General features: G+C 39.7%; 1 protein-coding gene across 1 annotated transcript in view; it reads left to right on the top strand.

The window, feature by feature from the left end:
* LOC126094625 (signal peptidase complex subunit 3) overlaps positions 1 to 26,050 on the top strand; it is a 69,342-nt gene that overhangs the window by 11,512 nt on the left and 31,780 nt on the right. The gene's annotated exons all lie outside the window — the stretch shown is intronic.

Genomic DNA, 26,050 nt, shown 5'->3' on the forward strand with positions numbered 1-26,050 from the left:
CCTTCACCTAAATTATTTCGCATTTCAGATATCCGTCAATTTCCATCTATACTATCGCACTTTTTATCGCTATAAACACGCCTCCCCCTTCACTGTCCAGCCTGTCTCTGCGGTATACATTCCAATTTGAGTTTAGAATTTCATTACTGTTTACATCCGGTTTCAGCCAACTTTCTGTCCCTAGTACTATGTGGGCATTGTGACCGTTTATTAATGAGAGCAGTTCCGGGACCTTTCTATAGGTGCTCCTGCAGTTTACTATTACCACATTAATATTGTCATTCCCTGTTGCATTTTGCCTACTGCTACCTTGTCACATCTCAGGAGGTGTCTTGTTGGGCCTAGGGAGGGAAGTCTCTAACCTAAAAACCCCACATGTGCACTCCACACGTACTCCGCTACCCTTGTAGCTGCTTCCTGAGTGTAGTGCATGCCTGACCTATTCAGGGGGACTCTACATTTCTCCACCCAATAGTGGAAGTCGAGAAATTTACGCCCCAGATATCCGCAGAATCGTCTGAGCCTCCAGTTTAAGCCTTCCACTCGGCTCCAAAACAGAGGACCGCGATCGGTTCTAGGAACGACACTACCTCAGATTCCACCCCACGAGAGAGACTTTCCGCCCTCACCTACGCCACCAACCGCCTGTATGAACTGAGGATGACCTCTGAACCCTGATGGCTGGAGTCATGGGTGCCGACATGAGCAACAATTTGCAGTTGGGTGCACCCAGCGCTCTCTTATCACCACCGGCAGGGCCTCATCCACATCTCAGATGAGACCTCCAGGCAAGCAGAGTGAACACTGGCCTTCTTCCCCGACCTTTCCACTATTTCGCTAAGGGGCTCCATCACCCGCCTAACATTGGAGCTCCCAATCACTAATAAACACCTCCCCCCTTGTGCCTGCTCAGACGTTGCTGGAGGAGTGGCCACATGTCCACTCGCAGGCAGAGCGGGGGATGCCACACGGCCATCCTCCACATTGACCCTCAGCCTCATGCGATGCGAACACCGTTGAACCCGCCTCTCCCCTCCGGGGAGAGGGTGGCCCAACCGCGCCCCGTACCCACGAAGATGTCTCGACAGCAGGGACCATGGGTGAAACATGTAGCACCTGGAGTGTACCATGCAACGCACCAGACTCCCCACTGCTGCTACACTCAGAGGCAGCAGCCTGAAGACAGCTGACCGCGGCCATCAGCATGTTCAGCTGTTCGCGAACAGTGGCCACCTCCTCCTGCATTGGTACACAGCAGTCATACATCCTATCCATCCTAAGTAATCAACAATTTACTGTAGAGAGTTAAGGAATCAACTTTTAACTACAGTGCTAATTCACTAAAGGCAGCTGATAGCTGACTAAACTGTGGTTACTAGACACTTCTTGTTGGAAACAATGAAAATAAACACTGTCTCTGAACTGAATTCAAAACAAACACGAAATCTATGGAACACTATGACTAGTACTTGAAAATTAAATCTCCCTAAAAGCAAAACACGCGGAAAAAAAGTGAGAAGTAAGAAAAACACAGTTAATACAAAAAATTTACATAGCTTGCTGCACAGGAGATGGGAAGCAGATGGCAGTTAAAACGGCAGTTACAGAACGCGCTGCTGTTCTTTGAACTTCCTTGATGTTTTCCATCAATCCTATCTGGTAAGGATCTCGCACCGTGTAGCAGTACTCTGAAAGAGGATGGACAAGTGTAATTTAGGCAGTCTCTTCAGTAGGTCTGTTGCATCTTCTAAATACTCCGCCTATAAATCAGTCTTTGGTTCACCTTCACCTCAACATTTTGTGTGTGTTCTTTCCAATTTAAGTTGTTCATAATTAGAATTTCTAGGTATTTAGTTGAATTTACAGGCTTTAAATTTGATTTATTGTTAATCGTAGTTTAACAGATTCCTTGTAGCGGTCGTGTGGGTGGCCTCACAGTTTTCATTATTTACGGTCCATCCCCAGTTTTCGCACCATACAGATATGTTATCTAAATCATTTTGCAATTTGTTTTGATCTTCTGATGATTTTACTTGACAGCAAACAACAGCATCATTTGCAATCAACCTAAGAGGGCTGTGCACATTGTCACCTAAGCTATTTGCATAGATACGGAACAGCAGAGGGCCTATAACACTGCTAAAAATCATTTCCGTTTTACACGATGACTTTGTCAGTTACTACGAATTGTCATCTCTCTGACAGGAAATCACAAATCCACTCTTAACTGAGATAATATTCCATAAGCACGCAATTTGACTAAAAGGTGCTTTTGAAGTACAGTGTCAGCAACCTCCTGGAAGTCTAGAAATACCGATTCAGTTTGAAATTCCTTGTAGATAGCGCTCAACACTTCGTATGAGTAAAGAGCTAGTTGTGTTTCACAAAAGCAATGTTTTCCAAATCCGTGTTGATTGTGTGCCAATAGACTGTCCTCTTCAAGGTAATTCAAAATGTTGAGACACAATGTATGTTCTTAAATCCTGCTGCATATTGATGTTAATGATATGGGCCTGTAATATTGTGGATTACTCCTATTGTCTTTCTCAACAATTGGTGTGAACTTTTCAACTTTCCAGTCTTTGGGTATGGATCTTTCGCCGAGCAAGCTGTTGTATGTGATAGTTAAGTATGGAGCTGTGGCATCAGCATACTCTGAAAGGAGTCAAATTGGTACACAGTCTGGACATGAAGACTTGCTTTTATTAAGTGATTTAAGTTGCTTCACTACTTTGAGGATATCTACTTCTAAGTTACTCATGTTGGCATCTGTCCTTGATTTGAATTCTGGAATATTTATTCATTTTCTTCGGTGAAGGAATTTCAGAAGGCTGTGTTTAGTAACACAAAGTTAGCAGCAATGTCATCAATAGTATTTCCATTGCTATAAGGCAGAGTAGGCATTGATTGTGTCTTGCTGCTAGCATACTTTACATACGACCAGAATCTCTTTGAATTTTCTGCAAGGTTTTGAGACACAGTTTCACTGTGGAAACTGTTATTAACCTCCCACAATGAAGTTCGTGCTAAATTTAAAGCTTCTATAAAAGATCACAAATTTTGGAAATTTTGTATTCATTTAAATTTGGCAGCATTCGTTTTTCTTTGTTTCTGCAACAGTGTTCTGACATGTTTTGTGTGCCATGGGGGATCAGCTCGGTCTTCTGTGAATTTATTTGCTATAAATCTCTCAGTTGCTGCCGGTAGTATTTCTTTGTATTCATGTCACACCTGATATACACTTTCATTGTTAATTTGGAAGGAGTGGAGATTGTCTTGGGAAGGCATCAAGCAATTTTTTTTCTTTTTTTTGAATAGCTATTTTTTTCATGTATTTGTGGAGGATTTGGGAGTTATGGTATTTAGTCTCGTTGCAACCACCCTGTATCTATTTTGATCTTTGTTATTAGCTCAGGATTATTTGTTTGTTAAGAAGTCAAGCATGTTTTCACAACTGTTTACTATTCGAATGGGCTCATCAACAAAATGCTCAAAATAATTTTCAGAGAATGGCTTTAGCACAATTTCAGATGACGTTTTATGCATACCTCCAGTTTTGAACATATATTTTCGCCAACATATCGAAAATAAATTGAAGTTCCCACAACTATAATTGTGCGAGTCGGGTACATGTAGAAATTAGACTCGTGTTTTCTTTGAACCTTTCAGTAATTGTATCATCTGAGTTGGGAGGTTGGTAAAAGGATCCAATTATAATTTTATTCCTGGTACAAAGAATGACCTGCACCCATACTGAATCACAGGAACTATCTACTTCAATCCCACTACAAGATAAACTACTTCTAATAGCAACAAACACACCACTGCCAACTGTGTTTAGTCTATCCTTTCTGAACACCATTAGGTCCATTGCAAAAATTTCAGCTGAACTTATCTTCGGCTTTAGCCAGCTTTCAGTGCCTATAACAATTTGTACATCAATGCTTTGTATTAGCTCTAGTACTTTCCCTACACAGCTACAATAGTTTACAGCACTTATACTGATGGCTCCTGCACGGGCATTCTTCCTGTGTTCGACCTGCACCCTTTGAGACTGAAGCCATTTTTGTTTTTCCCCGAGATCCTGTAACCTAAAAAATTGCCCAGTCCATGCCCTTGCTACCCATGTAGTTGCTTCCCACCGTGTAATGGACTCCTGAACTCCTTAATAGAAACCGAAATCTCACCACCTTATGGCACAAGTCAAGGAATCTGCAGCCTACATGCCCAAAGAACTGCCCGAGCCTCTGATTAAGACTCTCCATTCGGCTCTGTAACAGAGGTCCACGCTCGGTCCTGTTGTTTACTCTGCAAATGGTGGGCTCTGCATTCATCTCGCAAACAAGACTGGCAGCCTTTACCACTTCTGATAATTGTTCAAAACTAGAGAGAATCTCTTCTGATCCAAAGCGACGCACATTATTGATACTGACGTGAGCCACCACCTGCAGTTGGCTGCACCCTGTGCTCTTCATGGCATCCAGAAGGATCTGTTCCACGCCTGGAATGACTCCACTCCACCCAGTATACACTCAGAGTGCACATTGGCTCTCTTCCCCTTCTTGGCAGCCATGTCCCTCAGGGTTCCGTAACGCAGCTTACATTGGAGATCATAAATACCAATAATCCCAACTTCTTTAACTGCCCGGATCTTGCAGGCTGAAAGGTTTCCTCTAAAACAGGACAAGTGATTGCATCTGGCTGAGGGACATTGTCAGTTACAGACTGCACATGGAATCTGTTTGTCAGACTAATTGGGGAGGCCTTACATTTGGCTCCCTGAGAAGTCTTTTGCTGCCTGCCATGCCCTGAGGCAACCTCCCGTTTGACTGCAGGCGAGGGGTCAACCTCGGTGCAGCAGTAACTGGGCTGACCACAAGTGTAGGCTGATTGCGGACTTCTGGTTCATCCCGGACATCCACTGGATCCCCATGGCTGGCTCACAACAGTGATGCCCATCCACTGCAGCCTCAAGCTGTGTAACCAAAGCCATCATGGCCTGGAGCTGGGAGTGAAGTGTCACCACCTTGGTTTGCATCTGCACAAAGCAATCACAGTCCCTATCCAAACTAAAGACTGTGGAAAACTATGCTGCACAGACAAACAAACAACTATTAACACACTCTATGGAACTCTACTGTAGATACTGACGAAAATGCAAGAACTGGGTGTAGTAAATTAGATTAACACGCAGAGATTCAGAAACTAAACTACCAAAGCACTCGGCTGAGAGTAAGTAGTTCATTCTGATTAGGAACTTCTAATGTCACATTTCGGTTTACTTTCTGTAATGTCACACAATTGGTTTACTTTCCATAATATGTCACAAAGTCAGTTTACTTTCCAACACAAACAAAAATTCAAGAACTGCGTCTATTATATATTAAATTAATATGCTGCTACCAAAGCACACAGGTGTAACTATAAAACTCAATCCTAGTTATGAACTTGTAAAATGTCACAAAATTGGTTGCTCCCCTATTGCTGCTTGTGCCTGTCGGCTGCTGCTACCGGACTAGCTGACTAATGCCAACTAGCAGTCACTAGCATTTGTGGAAGGAACAGGAGGAGATCCAAAACATCACCCTGGGGAGCACCTATTCTGACTTTCCTTGCATCAGATACTAATCTGATTTTATGATTAACATAAGCTGAAGTAAGCTCCACAACCTGTGATCTGTTTTGCAAATTTGACTGAAACCACTTGCTTTCTTTTCCTTTATTCCCAAAGCTTTCGAAACATCTAAGTTAACTTCTGCAACGCTGTTATTGTTTCCCAAATTTCTAACTGTTTCATTGGTGTAACAACTTATTGCTCTTTCTGTACTTCTACCTGTTCAAAAGTCATACTGATTATTATTCAGTAGGCCGTGGTTGTCTAAATACGTGGTGATCATTGTTTCATTAATCTTTAATTACTGATGCAAGGAGGAGTTAAATGGGTTGGTAATTTTCAACTTTATGCTCATTCCCACTTGTGAATAAAAGCATCGCTTTCAATATTTTTAATCTTTGTTGAACATTCCCTCCGTAAATGATAAATTTATCATGTGAGTAAAGGGCTTTGCGATTTATGAATCAGTACGGGCTATAAGTGACACTGGTATGTCATCTGTACCAGCTGAAATTTTGCATTTGAGGCTTTTCATTACCTTTACTACTTCATGCTCAGTGGTTGGAACTAACCTTGTGCTGTTCGCCTGGTATGCAAAACCTAAATTTATCCTAATATGTGAAATTTAAGCTAAGTGTTTGGGAAGCATTTATAAAGTAATCATTTATGTAATTTGTAGGGTCTTTTTTGCCAATATTGATATCATCAGCATTTGTAAGAGTGATTTTGTGCTCTTCATATATCTTCCCTGTTTCACTTTTTACAATATTCCGTATGGAGTTTTATTTGTTGCCCAATATTTTTTTATGTTATCATTTGCAAGTTGATTTTCCTTTGCAAGTACCTGTCCATATTTATTCTTATAAGTCTTTACGTACTCTATAAAGTGGGAATCTGTGGATATTTTCATTTCAGAACTGAACATTTTTAAAGTCCTACAGGAAATCTTAGTGCCTAACGTAATCCAGGAACCAGATTTAGCAATCCGACAAGGACTCAAATCCATTTCTTAGGAAAACACATTACAAAATTTGACATAAATATTGAACAGAAAGCATCATAACTGTTGTTGGTACTTGACTGTGAAAGCATTTCTAACCAGGATTCATTACATACACTACGAACAAAACTAGCAAAGTTTTCCACAGAAAAATTTCTTATTTAGGAAAGAATTTCTGATGTAGGAAAGAACTACATTCTTTCCTTTCTATCACATGATTTAGTTAGAATTGCAAGGATGAGGGTGTGCTGAGTGCAACATTAAATATGTCAAACACATTAATAAGTGAACAGTACTCAAATAATGTCAGTACTGTATAATATATCTATGATTCCATTTATCATCTTTGGAGTTTGTACTAGCGCTTGTTGCTTGGCGCTCTGTCTTGCTATATGCATGTGTTTGGTATAAAGTGTGTTCTAACATTATCGCCTGGCCCCAAAAGGGGAATACAATCAGATATTCCTAAGCCAATATTAATAATTTCTATCTCTGTGGTTTCCGCATTTGAAAGTACATTGTCTAAAAGACTTTCCATCGTATTTGTTATTCTTGTTGGTCTACATGTTGTGTGTTGGAACACTATGTAAAATGTGGTTACAAGAAATCCACAGTTTACTGGGATAGATCACGGAGTGACGGCATAGAGAACAGGTACAGATTAGAGATGAGTACAATCTTGTTGACACATACGGACTGCCGTGGCTGCAGGTGATTGAGGCTCCAGACCCTGATCAGTGACCTCTAGTAGAGACATGGAGCAGCAAAATAGCACACTTCTTAAACTGCATGATGTGTGCCACAGTAAGGGCAGTAAAAGTATAGTAACATACAGGTTACTACACCCTTCCTTCCTTAGGGAGAAGAGTGACCAGGTGGCCGTTCCTCTGTGACATGTTGCAGGTGACATATCCATATTGTCAGAAGCATTTGTCTTGGACACACACGGTTCTGTTACCGCACGGGCCCATGAGCCAAGGTGACAGTTAGGCATCGCAGCTCCTCACCGTCGTAACTCTCCAGGAAAGGACAGTGGATGGCCACAGCACTTCGGAAGCAGGTCCTGGTGATGTTGGATTGTTGCTGGGTACCAGAATCTGGGGAGCTGTGGTGTATTGTGGGAGGGTAGGTGGCACCAGCAGGAATTGTCAGGCTCCCATTTTGATGCAGTGGGCATCTGGGTTGGTGCATGAGGTGCTTGCATCTTTGCAAGAGGCACATGGGTCAGTGGGGGAGGTGTCTGCGTCAGTGCAGGAGGCATTTTCATAGGGTAAAAGTCATCACTGTCTGTGTAGAATGCATCTGCGGAGATGCAGGAGGCACCTGCATCTGGGTAGGAGGTGCCCACATCGGAACTGGATGTGTCGAGATGCCAAACCATGTCCTCCACATGTAGGCTGTCCACTGGTGGTGAGGTGGGCAGGCACAACCTGGGAGTGGTGTGCTGCCAGAGTGAACTGTGATCTCAGTGGATGCCATTGCAGAAGCAAAAATCGGGAAAGGAGATGATTCAAAACACCACTGTACAAAGGAGGCCTCCAACAGCAAAAAAATGAAGGGCATTGCCACGAAAGTCGTGTCTGCTGTGGTAGATAGGCAACAAACCACATAAGGAAACATGGAAAAGGCATCAGTGTGACTAATTATCAGAAAATATGTAAAAGGGGGTTGATATCTATTGTCCCGAGTTAGTGTAAGTTCTGACGAAGAGGGAAAAATGTTACGTGGTGCCACCTTTTGATTTAAACACTTGCGACAGGCCGTGATCAAGCATTCCACGTTGCATTCAGTGTGATTAATAGTGGTGTCTGCAGCTACAAGGGATATAATCCAGGAGCAGGCAATGGGGAAAGCAACAATAATCTGTTATGCTTTTGTGGCAATTGGAAAATGACGATTCATCCTGAGCAAACAATGAATTAGGTCCCAGTGGAAAGCCAAGACAGTATGGCATGCTGTGACATAGGGCAAAAAGACAGAGTATGTTAAAATAACAGAAAATTCAAAAGCAACGGAACGTCAAACTCGAACAAATTCTCAGTATAAGATTTGTGAACAACCAAATTAATGCTAGGACAGACTAGAGATTTGTAAGCCTTTGCAGCAGTAAATTGACAGAGCAGGAATGTGCTGTTTATTGATGCTTACAAGATGGTGTTTGATGGGCGTCAATGATGGGAGCCCAGCTGTGCATATGGTTATGAGTTGGGAGCAAAACAGCTGCTGAAATGTCCACTTGCAGCTCTCTCATGTTGCATGAAGCAAGAGGGGTATGACAGAGATCCACACAGTGCCCTTGTTGTTGCGAAGGAAGTCTTCTGTTGCGGCATGGTTTCCTAGTTGGGACTGTAGTGGCTTCTTCTTTACCCAGAGGGCCTGTTGCATGCTGCGAATGAGTCAATGAATGACAAGGACGCCATACCCCCTCCCTCCCCCCCCCCTTTCCCCACTTCTAGAGGAAAGCATAGAAAATAGCATTCAGGGGTGGATCCCAGCAGTGGAGTGTGAGCTGACACACTTTTGTCAGACACAGGTGGAGGATTGCATCCCTAACCACAGAAGCTGCACAGGATTCGGGAGAATCACACAGACTCGTGTGGCTGCTTGCAGCTTGAAGAAAAATTTGATGAGAGCAGAATGGCATGGGTGTGCTAGTAGCGATACAAAGAAAACGAACAACACGAGGCAGCAAAGGAGAGTGAAGCTGGTCCCGAAGCCGGGCAGATCGACACAACAGAGAGAGGCCATTCCTGGAATGGAGGCCAATGAAAAGTACCATGAAGAGGGGAAGGGTGTTCCTGAAAAGGAGCCAACTAACATAACAACAAGAACGTGCAAGGAAGAATCAAAGACGAAACAGCCATACAAGCAGCCATGTCTGTTAACCAAAATACAACAAAGTGCTGACAGAACCCTGATGAAAATTTATATTATTATGTGCAGAAAGAAAGAAATGAATTTCCTAACAGGGAAAATTAATATTATAAGGAAATAAGTTTTAACAATTGTCTTTAAAGTTGGATTTAACACTCCTTTCTGAAATATATCTGGCGTCCAGTAAAGGTTACATTTTACAAGGTTTCCTTTTCTGTGGAGGTGATAGAGTTTGCCATTCTTCTAATGACGATTGTATGTCATGTGCAATTCTAATGGAAGGCAATCGGACTTTTTAGCTGTGCTTCCTTCTCTTCTATCACTGATTAATATTTGTGTACTGGTTTTCAAGGAAGTCAAAGAGACAATATTTTAAACTTCCTTGGAGTATATTTCAATAAAATACACAAATTTTGTCATGAATTAGTCACAGGCACTACTTAACATGCAGCTCATGCCAGAACACAGAACAATACACAAGATAAAAGAAGATTGAAAATGTTCATTGTAGTTTAGATCCATTTGACTTCTTCTGTGATATATTAAAACTTTTCTGTACATCTTTATACAACATAATTACAGATTGTCACTAAAAATTTGTTTTCATAATCCGTCATTGTATAATTTATGTTTCAAAATTGCTGTCTCATTTTTCATGTACATATATTTCATCACACTGAACAGAAGCTTGTCAAACTGTAGCAGAATCATGAGACAGTACAGCCTGTACTGTCAGCATAGCCAGAAGGTAGTCTTAAGACAGCCAGAGGAAGTTACTGTTGCTGTAGAACTGATTGAAGAACAGGATCCATAAAAAACATGAAAAAATAGTCACTGAAGTTCTGCAGACAAAAGATTCATAACAGGGCACATGAAAGTTCCACAACGGAGCACGCAAATGTTTGACTCACTGACACTTGTGTTGTGACTTGGAACATACAGAAAAATGCAGTTACAAGAAATCCACAGTTTATTGGGTCATGGAGTGACAGCATACAGACAACGTACAGACTAGAGAAGAATGCAGACTTGTTGACACACATGGACTGCTGACTGGAGCTGGTGCACAATAAAATAAAGAAAATTTGCCCACCAGGTACCATTGGCTCTCTGCTGCAGGCGATTCAAGTGCTGGACCCAATCGGTGGCCTCTAGTAGGGGCCTGGAGCAACCATACAGTACACTACTCAAACTGCATGCTGTGCATCATAGTAGGGGCAGTGAAGGTGTAGGAAGGTACAGGCTACTACACTATTTAAAGAGGAAACATGTTGAAGCTGTGCAATACATTAAGCAACAGCTGCTAGGTGCAGAATCATACATAAGGTTTATATTGAAGTCCCACAGAAATTATAATGGTTTTTTCAGTAGACAAAATGGCCAGCAGAGACATTTATTAGTGAATGTGTCTACCCCCAGTAGGTGCTCTATAAACTGTCATAATTATTACATTACCCTGCTCCCATGCAGTTGAAGAGCAGCAGCTTGAAAGTGCTTTCCAGTACTCATACCTTCTACTTCAAACCCCTTTCATATTCCACAGTAAATTTAAGAAAAATAAAAGCTCCACTACTTTTGCCATGCTTTCTACAAAACTGACCAGCCAAACTGTAATGATTAATGTAAAAAAACTCAGTTCGGCATCCCTGCACTGGTGCTCCATGATACACGTATGGTCAATATTTATATCCTTAACAGCCACTTAAAGATCAAAAAATATATTTCTCAGACGAACCGAATTAGGCAGTTCAGTTGCTAAGACATTAACCTCACATTTTAGAGGATGGAATCTGCCCTGTCTGACCAACCATATTTAGGTTTTCTGATGTTTTCCTAAATCATTTAAAGCAAATTCGTGGACTTCCTTGAATGCGATCACAGCTGATTGCATTGACTAGCCTCGTAAAACATTTTTGTTTATCTATATATCTGTGTACTTGAGCTATGTATTTTCATTGTATCATGATGACAAAGCCTGTCTCGGGATAGTTGTCTATCTTCAAGAGCGTACCAGTTCAGTTGACATAAAAGTTTTCTGGGTATGGTAATGCATCATAATGTATAAAACTACTGCTGCTGGAGAAAAAAACCAAAGTTTCGGCCACAGTTGCAGTGGCCTTTTTCTGGGTCTAATGGTGCATTCTAGCTATGCAGTGTCCCTTATATTTTGTTGTTACTGTTCACTGTGCATGCCATTATGTCATAATTTTAAAAAGGTAGTTTGTTTCATTGGTCACTTAAGGAAGGAGGAGAGGGGACTTTATTTTAATAGGTTATTGTGGTGGAGGGAGAATGTAACCTCTGTTGTCTAGACAACAGAGGTGGTACAATACCCAGAAAACTTTTATGTCTACTGACTGGCCACGGAAGCCTACGCAATTATACCTACCAGTTCAGTTTCTTGAGAGTCTTTGTGACTCTCTTCCATGGGTCAGAGAAACCTCTGACCATTCGTGCTGCCATTTTTTTTATACTTTTAATATCTCCTGTTAGTCCTATTTGGTACAAGTCCCACACACTTGAGCAATATTCTAGAATGGTCATACAAATGATTTCTAAGCACTTTCCTTTGTAGATTGATTGCACTTCTCCACTATTCTATTAACAAACTGAAGTCTGTTGCATGCTTAGCCCATGTGATCATTCTATTTAATACCCCTACAAAGTGTTACTCATATATTTATAGGAGTTGGCTGATTTTTTAACTGTGACCTATAGATACCACACTCATCGGCTACTACATTCTTTCATTTTGTGAAGCACATAGTTTTGTATTTCTGAACATGTAAAGCAAATTGCCAATCTTTGCATCACTTTGAAAATTTGTCAAGAGCTGACTAAATATGTATGCAGCTTCTTTCAGACAACACTTCATTATACATAAGTGCATCATCAGCAAATAGTCTGATGTTACTATTACTACTGTCCACATTGTCATTAATATACAACACAAACACTGAGGGTCCCAACACACTTCCCTGGGGCACATAAAACTTACATCATATGACGACGACGACGACGACGACTATGATTCTCTATCAAAAATAACATGCTGCACCCTCAGTCCTGTCACAAAGTTTACTTGATATCCCAAATGATCATACTTTCAACAATAAGCATAGATGTGGTACAAGTTCAAAACCTTTTTGAAAATAAAGAAATACTGCATCCTCCTGACTACCTTGACCCAAAGCTTTCAGTATGTTATGTGAGATAAGTGTGGGTTGTTTTTTGCATGATCATAGTTTTGGAATCCATGCTGGTTGACATAGAGGAGATCATTCTGTTCAAGATAGCTCATTGTGTTTGAGCTCACAAGGGGAGGCCATGACATTGGGATCATGGATTTACTTCAAACTTTGTACACCTTTAGTAGGTCATTAAAACAACATAATGTACAAGTAGTAAGGTGCACTACTCTGGCAATTTCGATAAAATCACAAGAGAAGTTTTATGCATCTATTATGTAACTGATGTATGTGTGTGAAGGTTCTGGCTGTGAGAAGTTGGTGTGGTCAACTGGTTAGTGTTCACACCTTAAAGAGGGTCATGCACGAGGTGATTGTTCGAATCCCGAATCCTGCTACAGGGAGTCACCTTCATTTTTGTAGTACAAGAGTAAATTCTGTGAATTTCAAAAAAATTGCACCTGCACCATTCATTCTTGCTACATTAGCAATGTCTCAACACTGTGCTGATAAATGGGGTCTGCCTTTGTGTCTGCAGCTCGAAGCATTGAGGTGCAAAGTAGTTCCAGGTATGTCAACAGATTGCATGTATAAGGGATTTCACAAATCATGACAGGCATACATTTTCAGGAAAACTCTACATGTTTCTTCATTTACCTGTTGAGAGTTATAAATATGTTTGTTCTGATAATTAAGTTTAAGTAAAAATGGTAAGTAGTCAAATAACATAAAATTCACAGAAGCATCATGCAAATGTGTGTGTTTTTTAAAATTATATTACCTCAAATGTCATATAAATTAAATAATATGGCCAGTGATGAAAAATATAGATTCAGAACTAATTTTGAGTGGGAGTTGAACCATCACCTCATACTGAGTCATCTTATCTAGCTCGAACTTTAACCACTTGACCACTCTAACATCCAGCAACTATGCATAGATGTGTAAAACTTCTCTTGCGATTTTCTAGTAATTATCAGATTAGTGCACCTTACTAATTGCCCATTATGTTGTTTTAATGGCCTATTAAAGGTGCACAAAGTTTGAAGTAAACCTGTGATCCCAATGTTGTGGCCTCCCCTTATCAGAATGCATTCTAAGATTCTACAACAAATCAGTCAGTGACAAGGATATTGGATGGTAGTTTTGTGCATTGTGCATCACTGCTACTACCCATCTTGTAGAAAGGTGTGACCTGTGCTTTGTACCAACTACTGGGTATGTTTTTTTTCCCCAGAGGGATCCACAATATATTATAAGTAGAAGACAGGCTAACTTAGCTACAAATTAAGTATAGAATCTAATAGGGATTCCATTGGGTGCTGGAGCTTTGTTCAATTTCAATGATTTCAGCTGTTTCCCAAAACCACTAATTCTTATTTCACTCATTTTCAGTGGTACGAGGACTAAATTGGGGCAATTCTCCTGTTTCACCTTTGTAAAGGAACATTGGAAAAGAGAGTTAAGTGTTTCAGCATTTGCTTTACTGCCCTCAACTTCATTTTATCCCTCATTTGCTAGGGACTGGACACAAACTTTGGTCCCACTAACAGCCTTTCCATACAATCAGAATTTCTCTTGTTTTTGTGAAGATCATTTGAAAACCAGTAATCATTGAAGGTTCCACGCATTGTTCTCTAAACAGCCAAGCAATTTATATTCACCACATTTCTGTACTGAAAATTGCAAATTCCTCATTGAGATATGATACTGCTCCTTTTTCCACCTAGTTTGCTGAACATGTATATTTATGTGAAATTTAAAATTTTCCCGATGAATTAAATGTTCAAAGAGATTTCGGGATTGCATCCGGTTGTCATAAAATTCATTCCATGATATTTCAACTGGACACCTGCCAGCCATCAAAGACTGATGAGGACATTTCCCGCTTCGCCTTATACAACTTGCTGATAGTACTGCTGTGCATGCATGAGAGTCATGACGACAGAAGCACCACACTGCCCAGTGGCAGCGCCCTAGCTGGTGGAACTGCAAGGATCAGCATCTTCAGCATTGCCGCTCACCACAGTCATCGGGAGTAGTCTGGCGTCTTCGTCTGGAGCAAATTACAGAGATGACAGGATTCCACACATTATTTACATGGTAGCCACTGTCACGGTTCATTACATTTACCACAATCTGTATTTCATTGGATTCTTGTATAATAGAGCCCCAAAAAGATGTTTCTGTTGCCAAAATTAATGTTTTTTCATACTCCATTGAATGACCATTGGAGATACAATGTTCCACAGCTGCAGACTTGCTGGGTTGCAGAAGGCAAGTGCAACGTTTATGTTCTGCGCAATGTTCTTCCACTGTGCATGTTGTTTGTCCTATATAGGCCATACCACACTGGCAAGGTATTTTGTGAATTCCCGCCTTCTGCAATAACAAATAATCCTTCACTGGTCCCAGAAGGTCCGAAATCTTAGATGGTGGGCGAAAAATTGCTTTTACTTGAAAATAGTTAAGGATTCTTGCTATTTTGAAGAAAATATTTCCAACAAAGGGAAGAAAAGCTAGGTACTTTGCTGGAACATTCTCGTATTTATCCACTTCCCGGTTCTTGGTTTTCGCTGAGAATGTCCTGTTAATTTTCTGGGTCGAGTATCCATTGTCTCTGAACACTGTCCTTAAATGTGCATGCTCTTTAGGTAAACTATCTGCATCCAAGACTGTATGGTCACTGTGTACAAGGGTTTTAAGCACTCTCGTGGTTTGGGATGAGTGATGGCAACTGGAGGAGTGCAAGTACAAATCAATGTGAATGGGCTTACGGGAAACAGAATGACCCACAGAGCTGTCACTCTTCTGTCCAACCAAAACATCCAGGAATGGGAGAGAACTATCTTTCTCTAATTCCATAGTAAATTGAATGTTCTTATGGAGTTACGATGATGTAAAAACTCCATTAATTTATCTTCTCCGTGGGTCTACAGTATGAAAGTATCATCCATATCTCCAAAAAACAGTTGGTTTAGAAACTGCTGATTCAAGTGCTCCTTCCTCAAAATTCTCCATAAAGAAGTTAGCCACTAGGGGAGACAAGGGGCTGTCCATGGCAATGCCATCAGTCCATTCAAAATATTCTTGATTAAATATAAAATAGGCTGAGGGAAGAGTGTGTCGAAACAAAGCAGTGATGTCTGACTAAAACTGTACACAAATTATCATCAAGGAAACAGCAAAAGGTACCATTGTGAAAAGATATTATATCAAAACTCACTAGAAGCTCCAAACTACTTAGTGGAGAGCCCCCCAGTCTGTTCATAAAATTTGCAGAGTTCTGTATATGATATGGACACTCACCAACAAATGGTCTCGGCAAGAAAGTAATATGTTTGGCTAAATCATATGTGGGGTCTCGATATTACTCACTGTAGGCTGTAAAAGAAGACCTTACAATCGTGGTGGTACAATGCCATGTGGTCTTAACTGCTTGATGGTCTCTGGCGGTAACGATGTGGAATTCAGGAGTGTACACATCTTCCATTGCACACGTGCTGTAGGGTCATGATCAATCTTCCTGTATATTGTATCACTAATGGACCATACATCTTCTCCAAATACAAACTTTGAGGTAACAGAACAGTTGAGTTACCTTTATTGGCCTTCAGCGCCCCTATGTCTGAATCCTCTGAGATTTTGTAGCGCAGCATTTTCTTCAGAGGTTATATTGCTGCATTGAAGAGGATCTTTCAATAGAGCTTGGCAAGTTTCCTTTCTTGTTTCTTTGGCAGCGTCCGTAGGAAAGCATTGTACAGCTTCTTCAACACCACTCATGAAACTTATCAGAGGCACTGCAATTGCTGTAGGTGCTAAACTAAGTCCTTTATCCAAATCAGACAATGTTGCATCGTCCAAATTCTTCTCGCTGAAGTTAACAATGGAACATTGTGCAATTATTCCATGTGGTGATGGCTGTTATGGCACCAAGCGATCAAATTTTGATTCCTGCCAATAACTTGTGTCCTTACATACGCAATCAAACTTGGCTTAAGTCACTTCATCAACCCAGTCACATGATACAGGAGAAGGAAGTGCTGCAATCTTCAGATGTAGGTGGAACAGTTCTGAAATGGCATCCAATCCTTCATCTCATACAGGGTGACACAGAATAATGGGAATGTTTGAAATGAGTAGTGGCAGCCTGGGCAGGTGGCAGCACTGCGGGTTCGTGACAATTGGCAAGTAAACAGTCCGCCATTTCAGTAATCATGGATCAGTGGAATGGACAACAGCATGCCTTAGCCATAAATATGTTTTATCAAAACAATAATAGTTTGGTAGTAGCGCAGACGGAGTTTCAACATTTTTATAATTTAGGACATCATGATGCTGTTCCGTTGAAACACATGATAAAATGTTGGATTAATAACTTCGAAGAGACTGGATCTGCCCTCAAGAAGAAACCAACAGGATGACTAAGTAGTGTGCGTTCTCCAGCGAACATTGATGTTGTATGCAAGTCTGTCTTACGGAGCCCACGGCATTCAATTCATAAGGAAGCAGTAGTAATTGGAATGTCCCCGGTAGAGTGTTCGCAGAATTCTTCATCTTGATTTAAAATTTCATCCACACAAACTAGATGGTGCAACAATTGAAGGAAAACGATTACCTGTTATGATAGGGATTCTGTCAACAAATGATAATAAAAATAAACATTGTCGAATTTCTAAACAAGTTCTGGATGTCAGATGAGGCACATTTTCATCTCACAGGTTATGTGAATAAACAGAACTACTGTTACTGGGCAAACACAAATCCTAATGATTCATGAGCGCCCTTTACACGCTAGTAAAGTGACAGTATGATGTGGTGTTTTATCACATGGGATTGTCAGACTGTATTTTCTCGCAGATGAACAGGGGAAACACAATAACTGTCAATGCTGATCGTTATGTGGAGATGTTACAAACTTTCATTACACCTGCATTGAACGTTCCAAACATTCAAGAAGCCTGGTTTCAACAGGACAGAGCGACATCACACACTGCACAGCAATCAATGGCCTATGTGCGCGAATTGCTTGGCAACTGTGTGCTCTTAAGATTCAGTAACATTCCATGGTCCGGCCCCCCCCAATCACCAGATTTATCTGTTTGTGATTTTTTTTCCTTGTGGGGCTACCTCAAGACCAAAGTCAACCAAGACTCAACCAAGAACCTTGGATGAGTTAAAACAGAGAATTTGGGATACAATTCACAGTATACCAGCTGAGATGTTGCAGCGGTCAGTGAGTAATCTCAACAGCAGATTTCAAGAATGTATTCGTATGGGAGGATGCCATCTAAAGGAAGTAATTTTTAAAAAAATGGTAAATACCATCAGTATTTTGTAAATAGCAAAGTTGTAAGGCTTCAATTACTATGAATGCAATTCCTTCATCACTTCCAATTTTACTGGATTGTAGAAATGTTCCCGTTTCTCTGTGTCATCCTTTATAACAAATTCTCTCCTTCATAATAGCATGGCTCGCCTTCTCCATTAACTTCCATGCAGTGACCATCTTAAGAAAATGTGTCACTCTGGCAAACTTTGGTATTACGCCATGGACCCGACATCATTAAAAACTTAAAAGTTTTGCGCTCATGTAGCTTGTTGAAATTTCTTACATGTGAGGCCATCTCCTCCCGTAAAGGTGTTTGTTGTGAAATTTAAAATTTTCCCAGTGAATTAAGTGTTTGAAGAGATTTCAGTATTGCAGCCCGTCATCACAAACGTCATTCCATCGTATTTCAACTGGACACCTGCCAGTCATCTTCAGGTGAGCCATCAAAGACTGATGAAGACGTTTTGAACTCTGCCTTATATAGTGCACTGATAGTACTGCCATGAATGTGTGCGAGTCACTGTGTCAGAAGGACCACACTGCCTGGTTTTGCAACAACCGCATCATGGTCACTGATGCCAGCTTCAGTGTGGACATGCTCAACGAGGTCACGTCTATTTTTTGCCATCATGAGAGAGTTTCTGAATTATCTGTTCTTGGTAGTTTCCAGAGAAGGCATTTAGTAATGATTCACAGGATGTCTTATCATGCTCACCACTAACAAAACTATGATTTTTTTCCCAATTGATTGTTGGGTGGTTAACGTCTCCATCGGTGAGTACAATATGATTAGGGAACATCTGTGTCCACCTCTGATACTGACTCTTGCCCATACAATCCCGCATGCATCTTTATTTTCGATCTCAATGAATTTGACTTTATCTACTGTGACAAATACATCACTTTCATTTCACATTAGCCTAACCTTTCGATAAACACTGAAATTTCCCCCAAAATCTCTGTTATCAATTTCAGGTTTCAACCAGCTTTCTGTACCTAGCTTTAAACTGTGGTACTTTGTAGTGAGTGCTTTGGCAGTTAACTAATAGGATTTTGATACTCTCACCTCTGGGGGCATTCCTAAACTTACAGTTCTAGGTCTTCTACAGCTCGCTGTTTAGCGCCCGAAAACATCAAACCACACACACACTCCTCTACAGCTGTTGTTAACTGGGTTGGATGGAGAGTCACCTGATGTAATAATAATAATAATAATAATAATAATAATAAAACCCGTGGAGGCCCGGGAAAAGAATAGACCTCCGATATGTTCTGCCAGACGTAAAAGGCGACGAAAAGAACAAACCACTAATAGGGCTAACCCCCCTTTTAGTGTGATTAGTTTGTTCAGGACAGAACTAATGAAGCCTCGGAAAAGCGCTGTTATGGTCGGGGACGACGCTTTAACCCTATGCCCGTCCACAATGGTAACGACACTGCTAGCCACACGGAAAATGATTTAAATCCAAATAGAGGTGTTTTGCAGGATATGCTTCCTGCAACCACTCTAGAAGGAGAACAAAGGCAGAGGATGAGATGGTAAGATGAAGTTAACAGACACCTCATGTTCTGTTATTACCAAGCAACAAACTTAGAAACCAACACAACTGGATACAGATCACAAGTATACACAACATTTATTACCGGATACCCAGAATTAAAATTTTTAACAGAACAACGACTAGCTGATCCGATCTGTGTAATAATAAAAAATAACAGGATACCCCAGTCAGAATTAGAAAACATCAAACAACAAGTACAACAAATACTAGAACAAAATAATGTGCAATCAGAAGAAGAAGAAAATACAGTAATGGACTCAAACATCCCAGAGCAAACAAACAAAGAACAACACACATCAATTAAACAATCAGAGAAAAACGAAATCTTAAGACAGCCACCAGAACAAGCACAAATAGAACACGAAGTGACACACATGTTAGATATAGAAGAAAAATTTCAGCTGACATATATAGAATACAAAGACACAAATACAGACATTAGACCATTCTTGCATAGACCACCAAATAACCCAAAAGTCGAAACAACAATAAAAACTACCAACACAATCATACACAACAAAATAAATGAAAACACAACTATGGAAGAGTTACAATTACTGGTTTATATAGGAGCACTCACTACACTAAATATACACACTAGGCAGAGATCAGAACCAACCAACACGCAAAAGAAACCCACAAAACCAGCATGGCAACACAGGCTACAGATCAGAATAGAAAAACTGAGAAAAGACATCGGACAGCTAACACAATTTATAAGAAATGAAATATCAGACAAAAAATGAAAAAGGTTAGGTAATATCTCACAACAAGAAGCGATAGAGCAATTAGATGAAAAGAAGCAGAAATTACAAGCATTGGCCAAACAACTTAAAAGATACAAAAAAAGTGAAAATAGAAGGAAACAAAACCAAATATTCAACACAGACCAAAAGAAATTTTACCAGACAATAGATAACACACACATTAAAATAGACAATCCACCAAACATAACAGACATGGAACACTTCTGGAGCAACATATGGTCAAACCCGGTACAACATAACAGGCATGCACGGTGGATGCAAGCAGAAACAGACACATACAAGATGATACCACAAATGCCTGAAGTGATAATTTTGCAACATGAAGTCACCCGAGCAATTAACTCTAAGCACAATTAGAAAGCCCCTGGGAATGATAAAATAGCAAATTTCTGGCTAAAGTAGTTCACCTCAACACATTCACAGCTAACTAAATTATTTAACAGTTACATTGCAGACCCATACACATTCCCTGATACACCTACACATGGAATAACCTATCTGAAACCTAAAGATCAAGCAGACACAGCAAACCCAGCTAAATATCGCCCCATAACATGCCTACCAACAATCTACAAAATATTAACTTTAGCCATTACACAGAAATTAATGACACATACAACACAGAACAAAATTATAAATGAAGGACAAAAATGCAGCTGCAAAGGAGCACGAGGATGTAAAGAGCAACTGATAATAGATACAGAGGTGACATATCAATCTAAAACTAAACAAAGGTCGCTACACTACGCATACATCGATTACCAAAAAGCTTTTGATAAGATACCCCACTCATGGTTACTACAGATCTTGGAAATATACAAAGTAGATCCTAAATTGATACAGTTCCTAAACATAGTAATGAAAAACTAGAAAACCACACTTAATATCCAAACAAATTCATATAATATCACATCACAGCCAATACAGATTAAGCGTGGATTATACAAAGGAGACTCATTAAGTCCTCTCTGGTTCTGTCTTGCTCTGAACCCACTATCCAACATGCTAAATAATACAAATTATGGATATAATATTACTGGAACATACCAACAAAAAATCACACATTTGCTATACATGGATGATCTAAAACTACTGGCAGCAAACAATCAACTACTCAATCAATTACTAAAGATAACAGAAGAATTCGGCAATGATATAAATATGGCTTCTGGATCAGACAAATGTAAGAAAAATAGCATAGTCAAGGGAAAACACACTAAACAAGAAGATTACATATTGAATAACCACAGCGACTGCATAGAAGCGATGGAAAAACCAGATGCCTATAAATATCTAGGATACAGACAAAAAATAGGAATAGATAATACAAATATTAAAGAAGAACTAAAAGAAAAATATAGACGAAGGCTAACAAAAATACTTAAAACAGAATTGACAGCAAGAAACAAGACAAAAGCTATAAATACTTATGCTATACTAATATTGACCAACTCATTTGGAGTAGTGAAATGGAGTAACACAGACGTAGAAGCACTCAATACACTTACACGATCACATTGCCACAAATATAGAATACATCACATACTTTCAGCAAGAAAAAGATTCACATTAAGCAGAAAGGAAGGAGGAAGGGGATTTATCGACATAAAAAACCTACATTATGGACAGGTAGACAATTTAAGAAAATCCTTTCTAGAACGAGCAGAAAGTAGCATAATACACAAAGCAATCACTCATAGAAATACATCGGCTACACCACTGCAATTTCATAACCGCTTGTACAACCCTTTAGATCACATAACATCAACAGATACGAAGAAAGTAAATTGGAAAAAGAAAACACTACATGGCAAGCACCCATATCATCTCACACAGCCACACATCGATCAAGACGCATCCAACACATGGCTAAGAAAAGGCAATATATACAGTGAGACGGAAGGATTCATGATTGCAATACAGGATCAAACAATAAACACCAGATATTACAGCAAGCATATTATTAAAGATCCCAATACCACAACAGATAAATGCAGACTTTGCAAACAACAGATAGAAACAGTAGATCACATCACAAGCGGATGTACAATACTAGCAGACATCAACAACTTGCCATACAACATAAACTAATGAAACAACATGTTTCCACCTACAAGTATGCACCACAAAATGTACTGGAGAATGATGAATACAAACTATACTGGAACAGAACCATTATAACAGATAAAACAACACCACGTAACAAACCTGACATCATACTCACCAATAAAAAGAAGAATTTAACACAATTAATCGAAATATCTGTACCCAATACAACAAATATATAGAAGAAAACAGGAGAAAAAAATTGAAAAATACATCCAACTGGCTGAGGAAGTCAAGGACATGTGGCATCAGGATAAAGTTGACATTATACCAATTATACTATCAACTACAGGAGTCATACCACACGATATCCACCAGTACATCAACGCAATACAGCTACATCCAAACGTATATATACAACTACAGAAATCTGTAATTATTGGTACATGTTCAATTACCCGAAAGTTCCTAAATGCAATGTAACATATACCGTACAGTTAAAAGGAAGTCACGCTTGATCAAGGTCCGCGTCACTTTCCATTTTTAACCAGACATAATGTCTGAGAAAGAAAAGAAATAATAATTAAAATTAAAAAAAAAAAAATACCAACCTTGTGTGCAGTCCCACATAGTCAGCTGTCTGGGTTTACAGCCCTTAACCCTATGGTGCAAGTCCAGGAAGTCACAGCCTAACTTGTCGCAGAATTCTCAAAGTCTCCAATTCAGTCCTTCCCCCTTGACTCTGAACCAGTGGGCCACAATCATTGAAGAGATCTTTAATTATTTCGCAGCTGATAGTAGTCTCCGAAATCAGGGATGTTATATAAATAGGATTGGGGAGAAGAGAAGTTTGTGGCACAACTTGAACAGAAGAAGGGATCGGTTGGTAGGACATCTTCTGGGGCATCAAGGGATCACCAATTTAGTATTGGAGGGTAGCATGGAAGGTAAAAATCGTAGAGGGAGACCAAGAGATGAATACACTAAGCAGATTCAGAAGGATGTAAGTTGCAGTAGGTACTGGGAGATGAAGAAGCTTGCACAGGATAGAGTAGCATGGAGAGCTGCATCAAACCAGTCTCAGGACTGAAGACCACAACAACAACAACATATAAATGCATAGCACTCGATAAGAAAAGACTTCAGCACTTTAGGAGGAAGAGTAGTGCCTTTTGTTTCCAAAGTAGCTGCTTTTGGTCAAAGTTACATAATAGACCCTCCCTTGAATTTTTTGTGCTTCATGTACAACATGGTTTCTGAATAAGTGTGAGAGTTTACTATGACTTGAGTTGTTCCCAGATTTAATGAAAATTCCTGTCTCTTACTCTGTACTGTGGACTACCACTGTTCATCCACTGGAACAAAGTTACAGTCTATGACTTGATAAAATCATTAGTTAATTCCATGTTTCTTACATTATATTTAAACCAACATAATGTGAGTGAATTGCTAATTGAACAAAAAATGTAGTTTATAATGGCTACTTATTTGTATTCTGGAATAAAACCCATGATATCTAAAGGCTTAATCTACATAAGAAAAAAAAAATTCTGCTGTTTTTCAGACTTTTCATTGACAGTTTGGTAAATTTTAATAGTTGTGTTTTTCTCTTCTTTCTAGGCAAAAGTAATATTCATTAAAGGGAGAGTGCAGTTCTCTTTTTTCCATTCTAGAGGTAGAGGTAATGGCCTCATTGTTGATAGAACATTGAAACCTGATCTTCCTTCCTGAGTTTTTTCAAACGGTTTGTAAAAATATTCAGTCAGTGCTGTTAGCTGATGAGGGAGATGCTTAAATATTTTTATGAATGTGGCCTCTGTTGTAACAGTTTTTACCTATAGTTTTATATATATGAAAGCTGCTGCTGTTTGCAAATTAAGACCCATTTTCAACAAGCAGTTGTGTGATAGACTCCCACACACATATCTCTCTATCTCTATCTCTCTCTCTCTGCCCAGTTGCCCCAACACTACGACTGCTGATAGCGCATTCAGATCGAGAGTGTATGAGACATAACAGCTTGTCATATAGTTGAGCAGGCAATGAAATGTAGTTTCATAAAAGATGAGCACAACATGTTGCCGAATAGGTGCCAGTGTGCTGAGTATGTTATATACAAGCAGAAATATTTTATCAAACCACCAATTTCAGTTTAGTGTGGAGATTGTTGCTTGGCCTTTTGTCTTTTGTGGAACATTGTGCATTCTATCAGTGAAATTTTAGACTGTGGGGCACAAATATTTATGGTTGGTACGCACACCTCCTTGACAGATACAGTTCAGATTCTTTCAAAATATCAATACAGCTGAACAACTCGGCCCTAAAATTATACTCGTTTCATTGAACATCAAAATACATTAAGTATTTTCACTTTAAAGAATGAAATGGGAAATATTCAGGGATGTTTGCAAGAGATTTTGAATGGATTAGATGGCCAATTACAGGACTTAAGTGAAGATCAGAATGTGGCACTGTCTCTTCTGATAACTACACCGATTCTTTAAAAGTGGACTATTCCTAGGGCTGATGTCTTCTTTGTAGGAGCAGATCTAGGGCATGCTGAAAAGTTTGGAACTAGTTGTTCCTAGGAAGTGTAAGACAATGCCCTCACATGTCAGTCCAAAGTAATTTTCAGGCAGCACATTCAGAATAATCTCAAATGAATCCCTGTCTCTGGCAACAGTTTTGATCACTTGAATCCCACTGTACAGCTGGCAAATTGATTTGTTTCCCTTTTACAATAGCGTAACCAGGGAACTAACTCGCAATAACCGCAAGTTCTCTCTAAAGTGCTTTGCTACTACAGCTCTTGATGCAGGTGGTCTATGAAAGCATTCAGTTACCATGGTTGATCTTTCTGTGATACTTAAATTACACTTTGTTACAGTTGGAATCCCTAATAACCGCTCCAGATATTATCGAAATCTTAACAGCAATAAATACTTGGCCACCGTTGGCTTCTAACGTATCCTTGCAATATATATTCCAATCCAAATTACGGATTTCATTGCTATTCACATCCAGTTTCAACTGGCGTTCTGTTCCTAATACGATCTGGCCATTATTACCTTCAATAAATGATAATAATTCTGAAACCTTACCACGAATGCTCCTGCAGTTTAGAAGAAAACATCGTGTTGATCTTTCCTATTTCAGAACGGGCAGGATGAACATTCTCTAAGAATAATATGGATGATCTATATTCAATTGCGGTTTTCCTGGATTTCCTTAAATTTCTTCAGGCAGATGCTGGGATGATTCGGTTGAAAGGGTATGGCAAGTTTCTTTCTCCATGTTGTGCTTGTGCTTTGACTAATATGATCTCATTGATGAGTTGTTTAATTTGAATCTTTCATCTTTTCTTCTCTCTTCTATCCCTCCCCTCTTCTCCCATCCCAGACAAGAGACTGTTGTTCAAATAGCTAGGAATGCTGTCTTCTTTAAAGTTTGCTTATTGGCAACAGTGTAATTTGCACTTAATGTTAAAGGGTTAAAAGTCAACTAAAACTGAGATTCAGAATAAATACTGAAGAGAAAGGTGGACTTGAAATTTTCATACATGATTTCTTTTTTAATGAAAGAAAGAAAGAAGAGCTCACACCCTACATTTATCAAAATCAGGTTCATAATTGTTTGGCACTTCCATTGTGCCACGTTGTTGTTACTT

Source organism: Schistocerca cancellata, chromosome 8 (assembly GCF_023864275.1).
Source record: "Schistocerca cancellata isolate TAMUIC-IGC-003103 chromosome 8, iqSchCanc2.1, whole genome shotgun sequence".
NCBI lineage: Eukaryota > Metazoa > Arthropoda > Insecta > Orthoptera > Acrididae > Schistocerca > Schistocerca cancellata.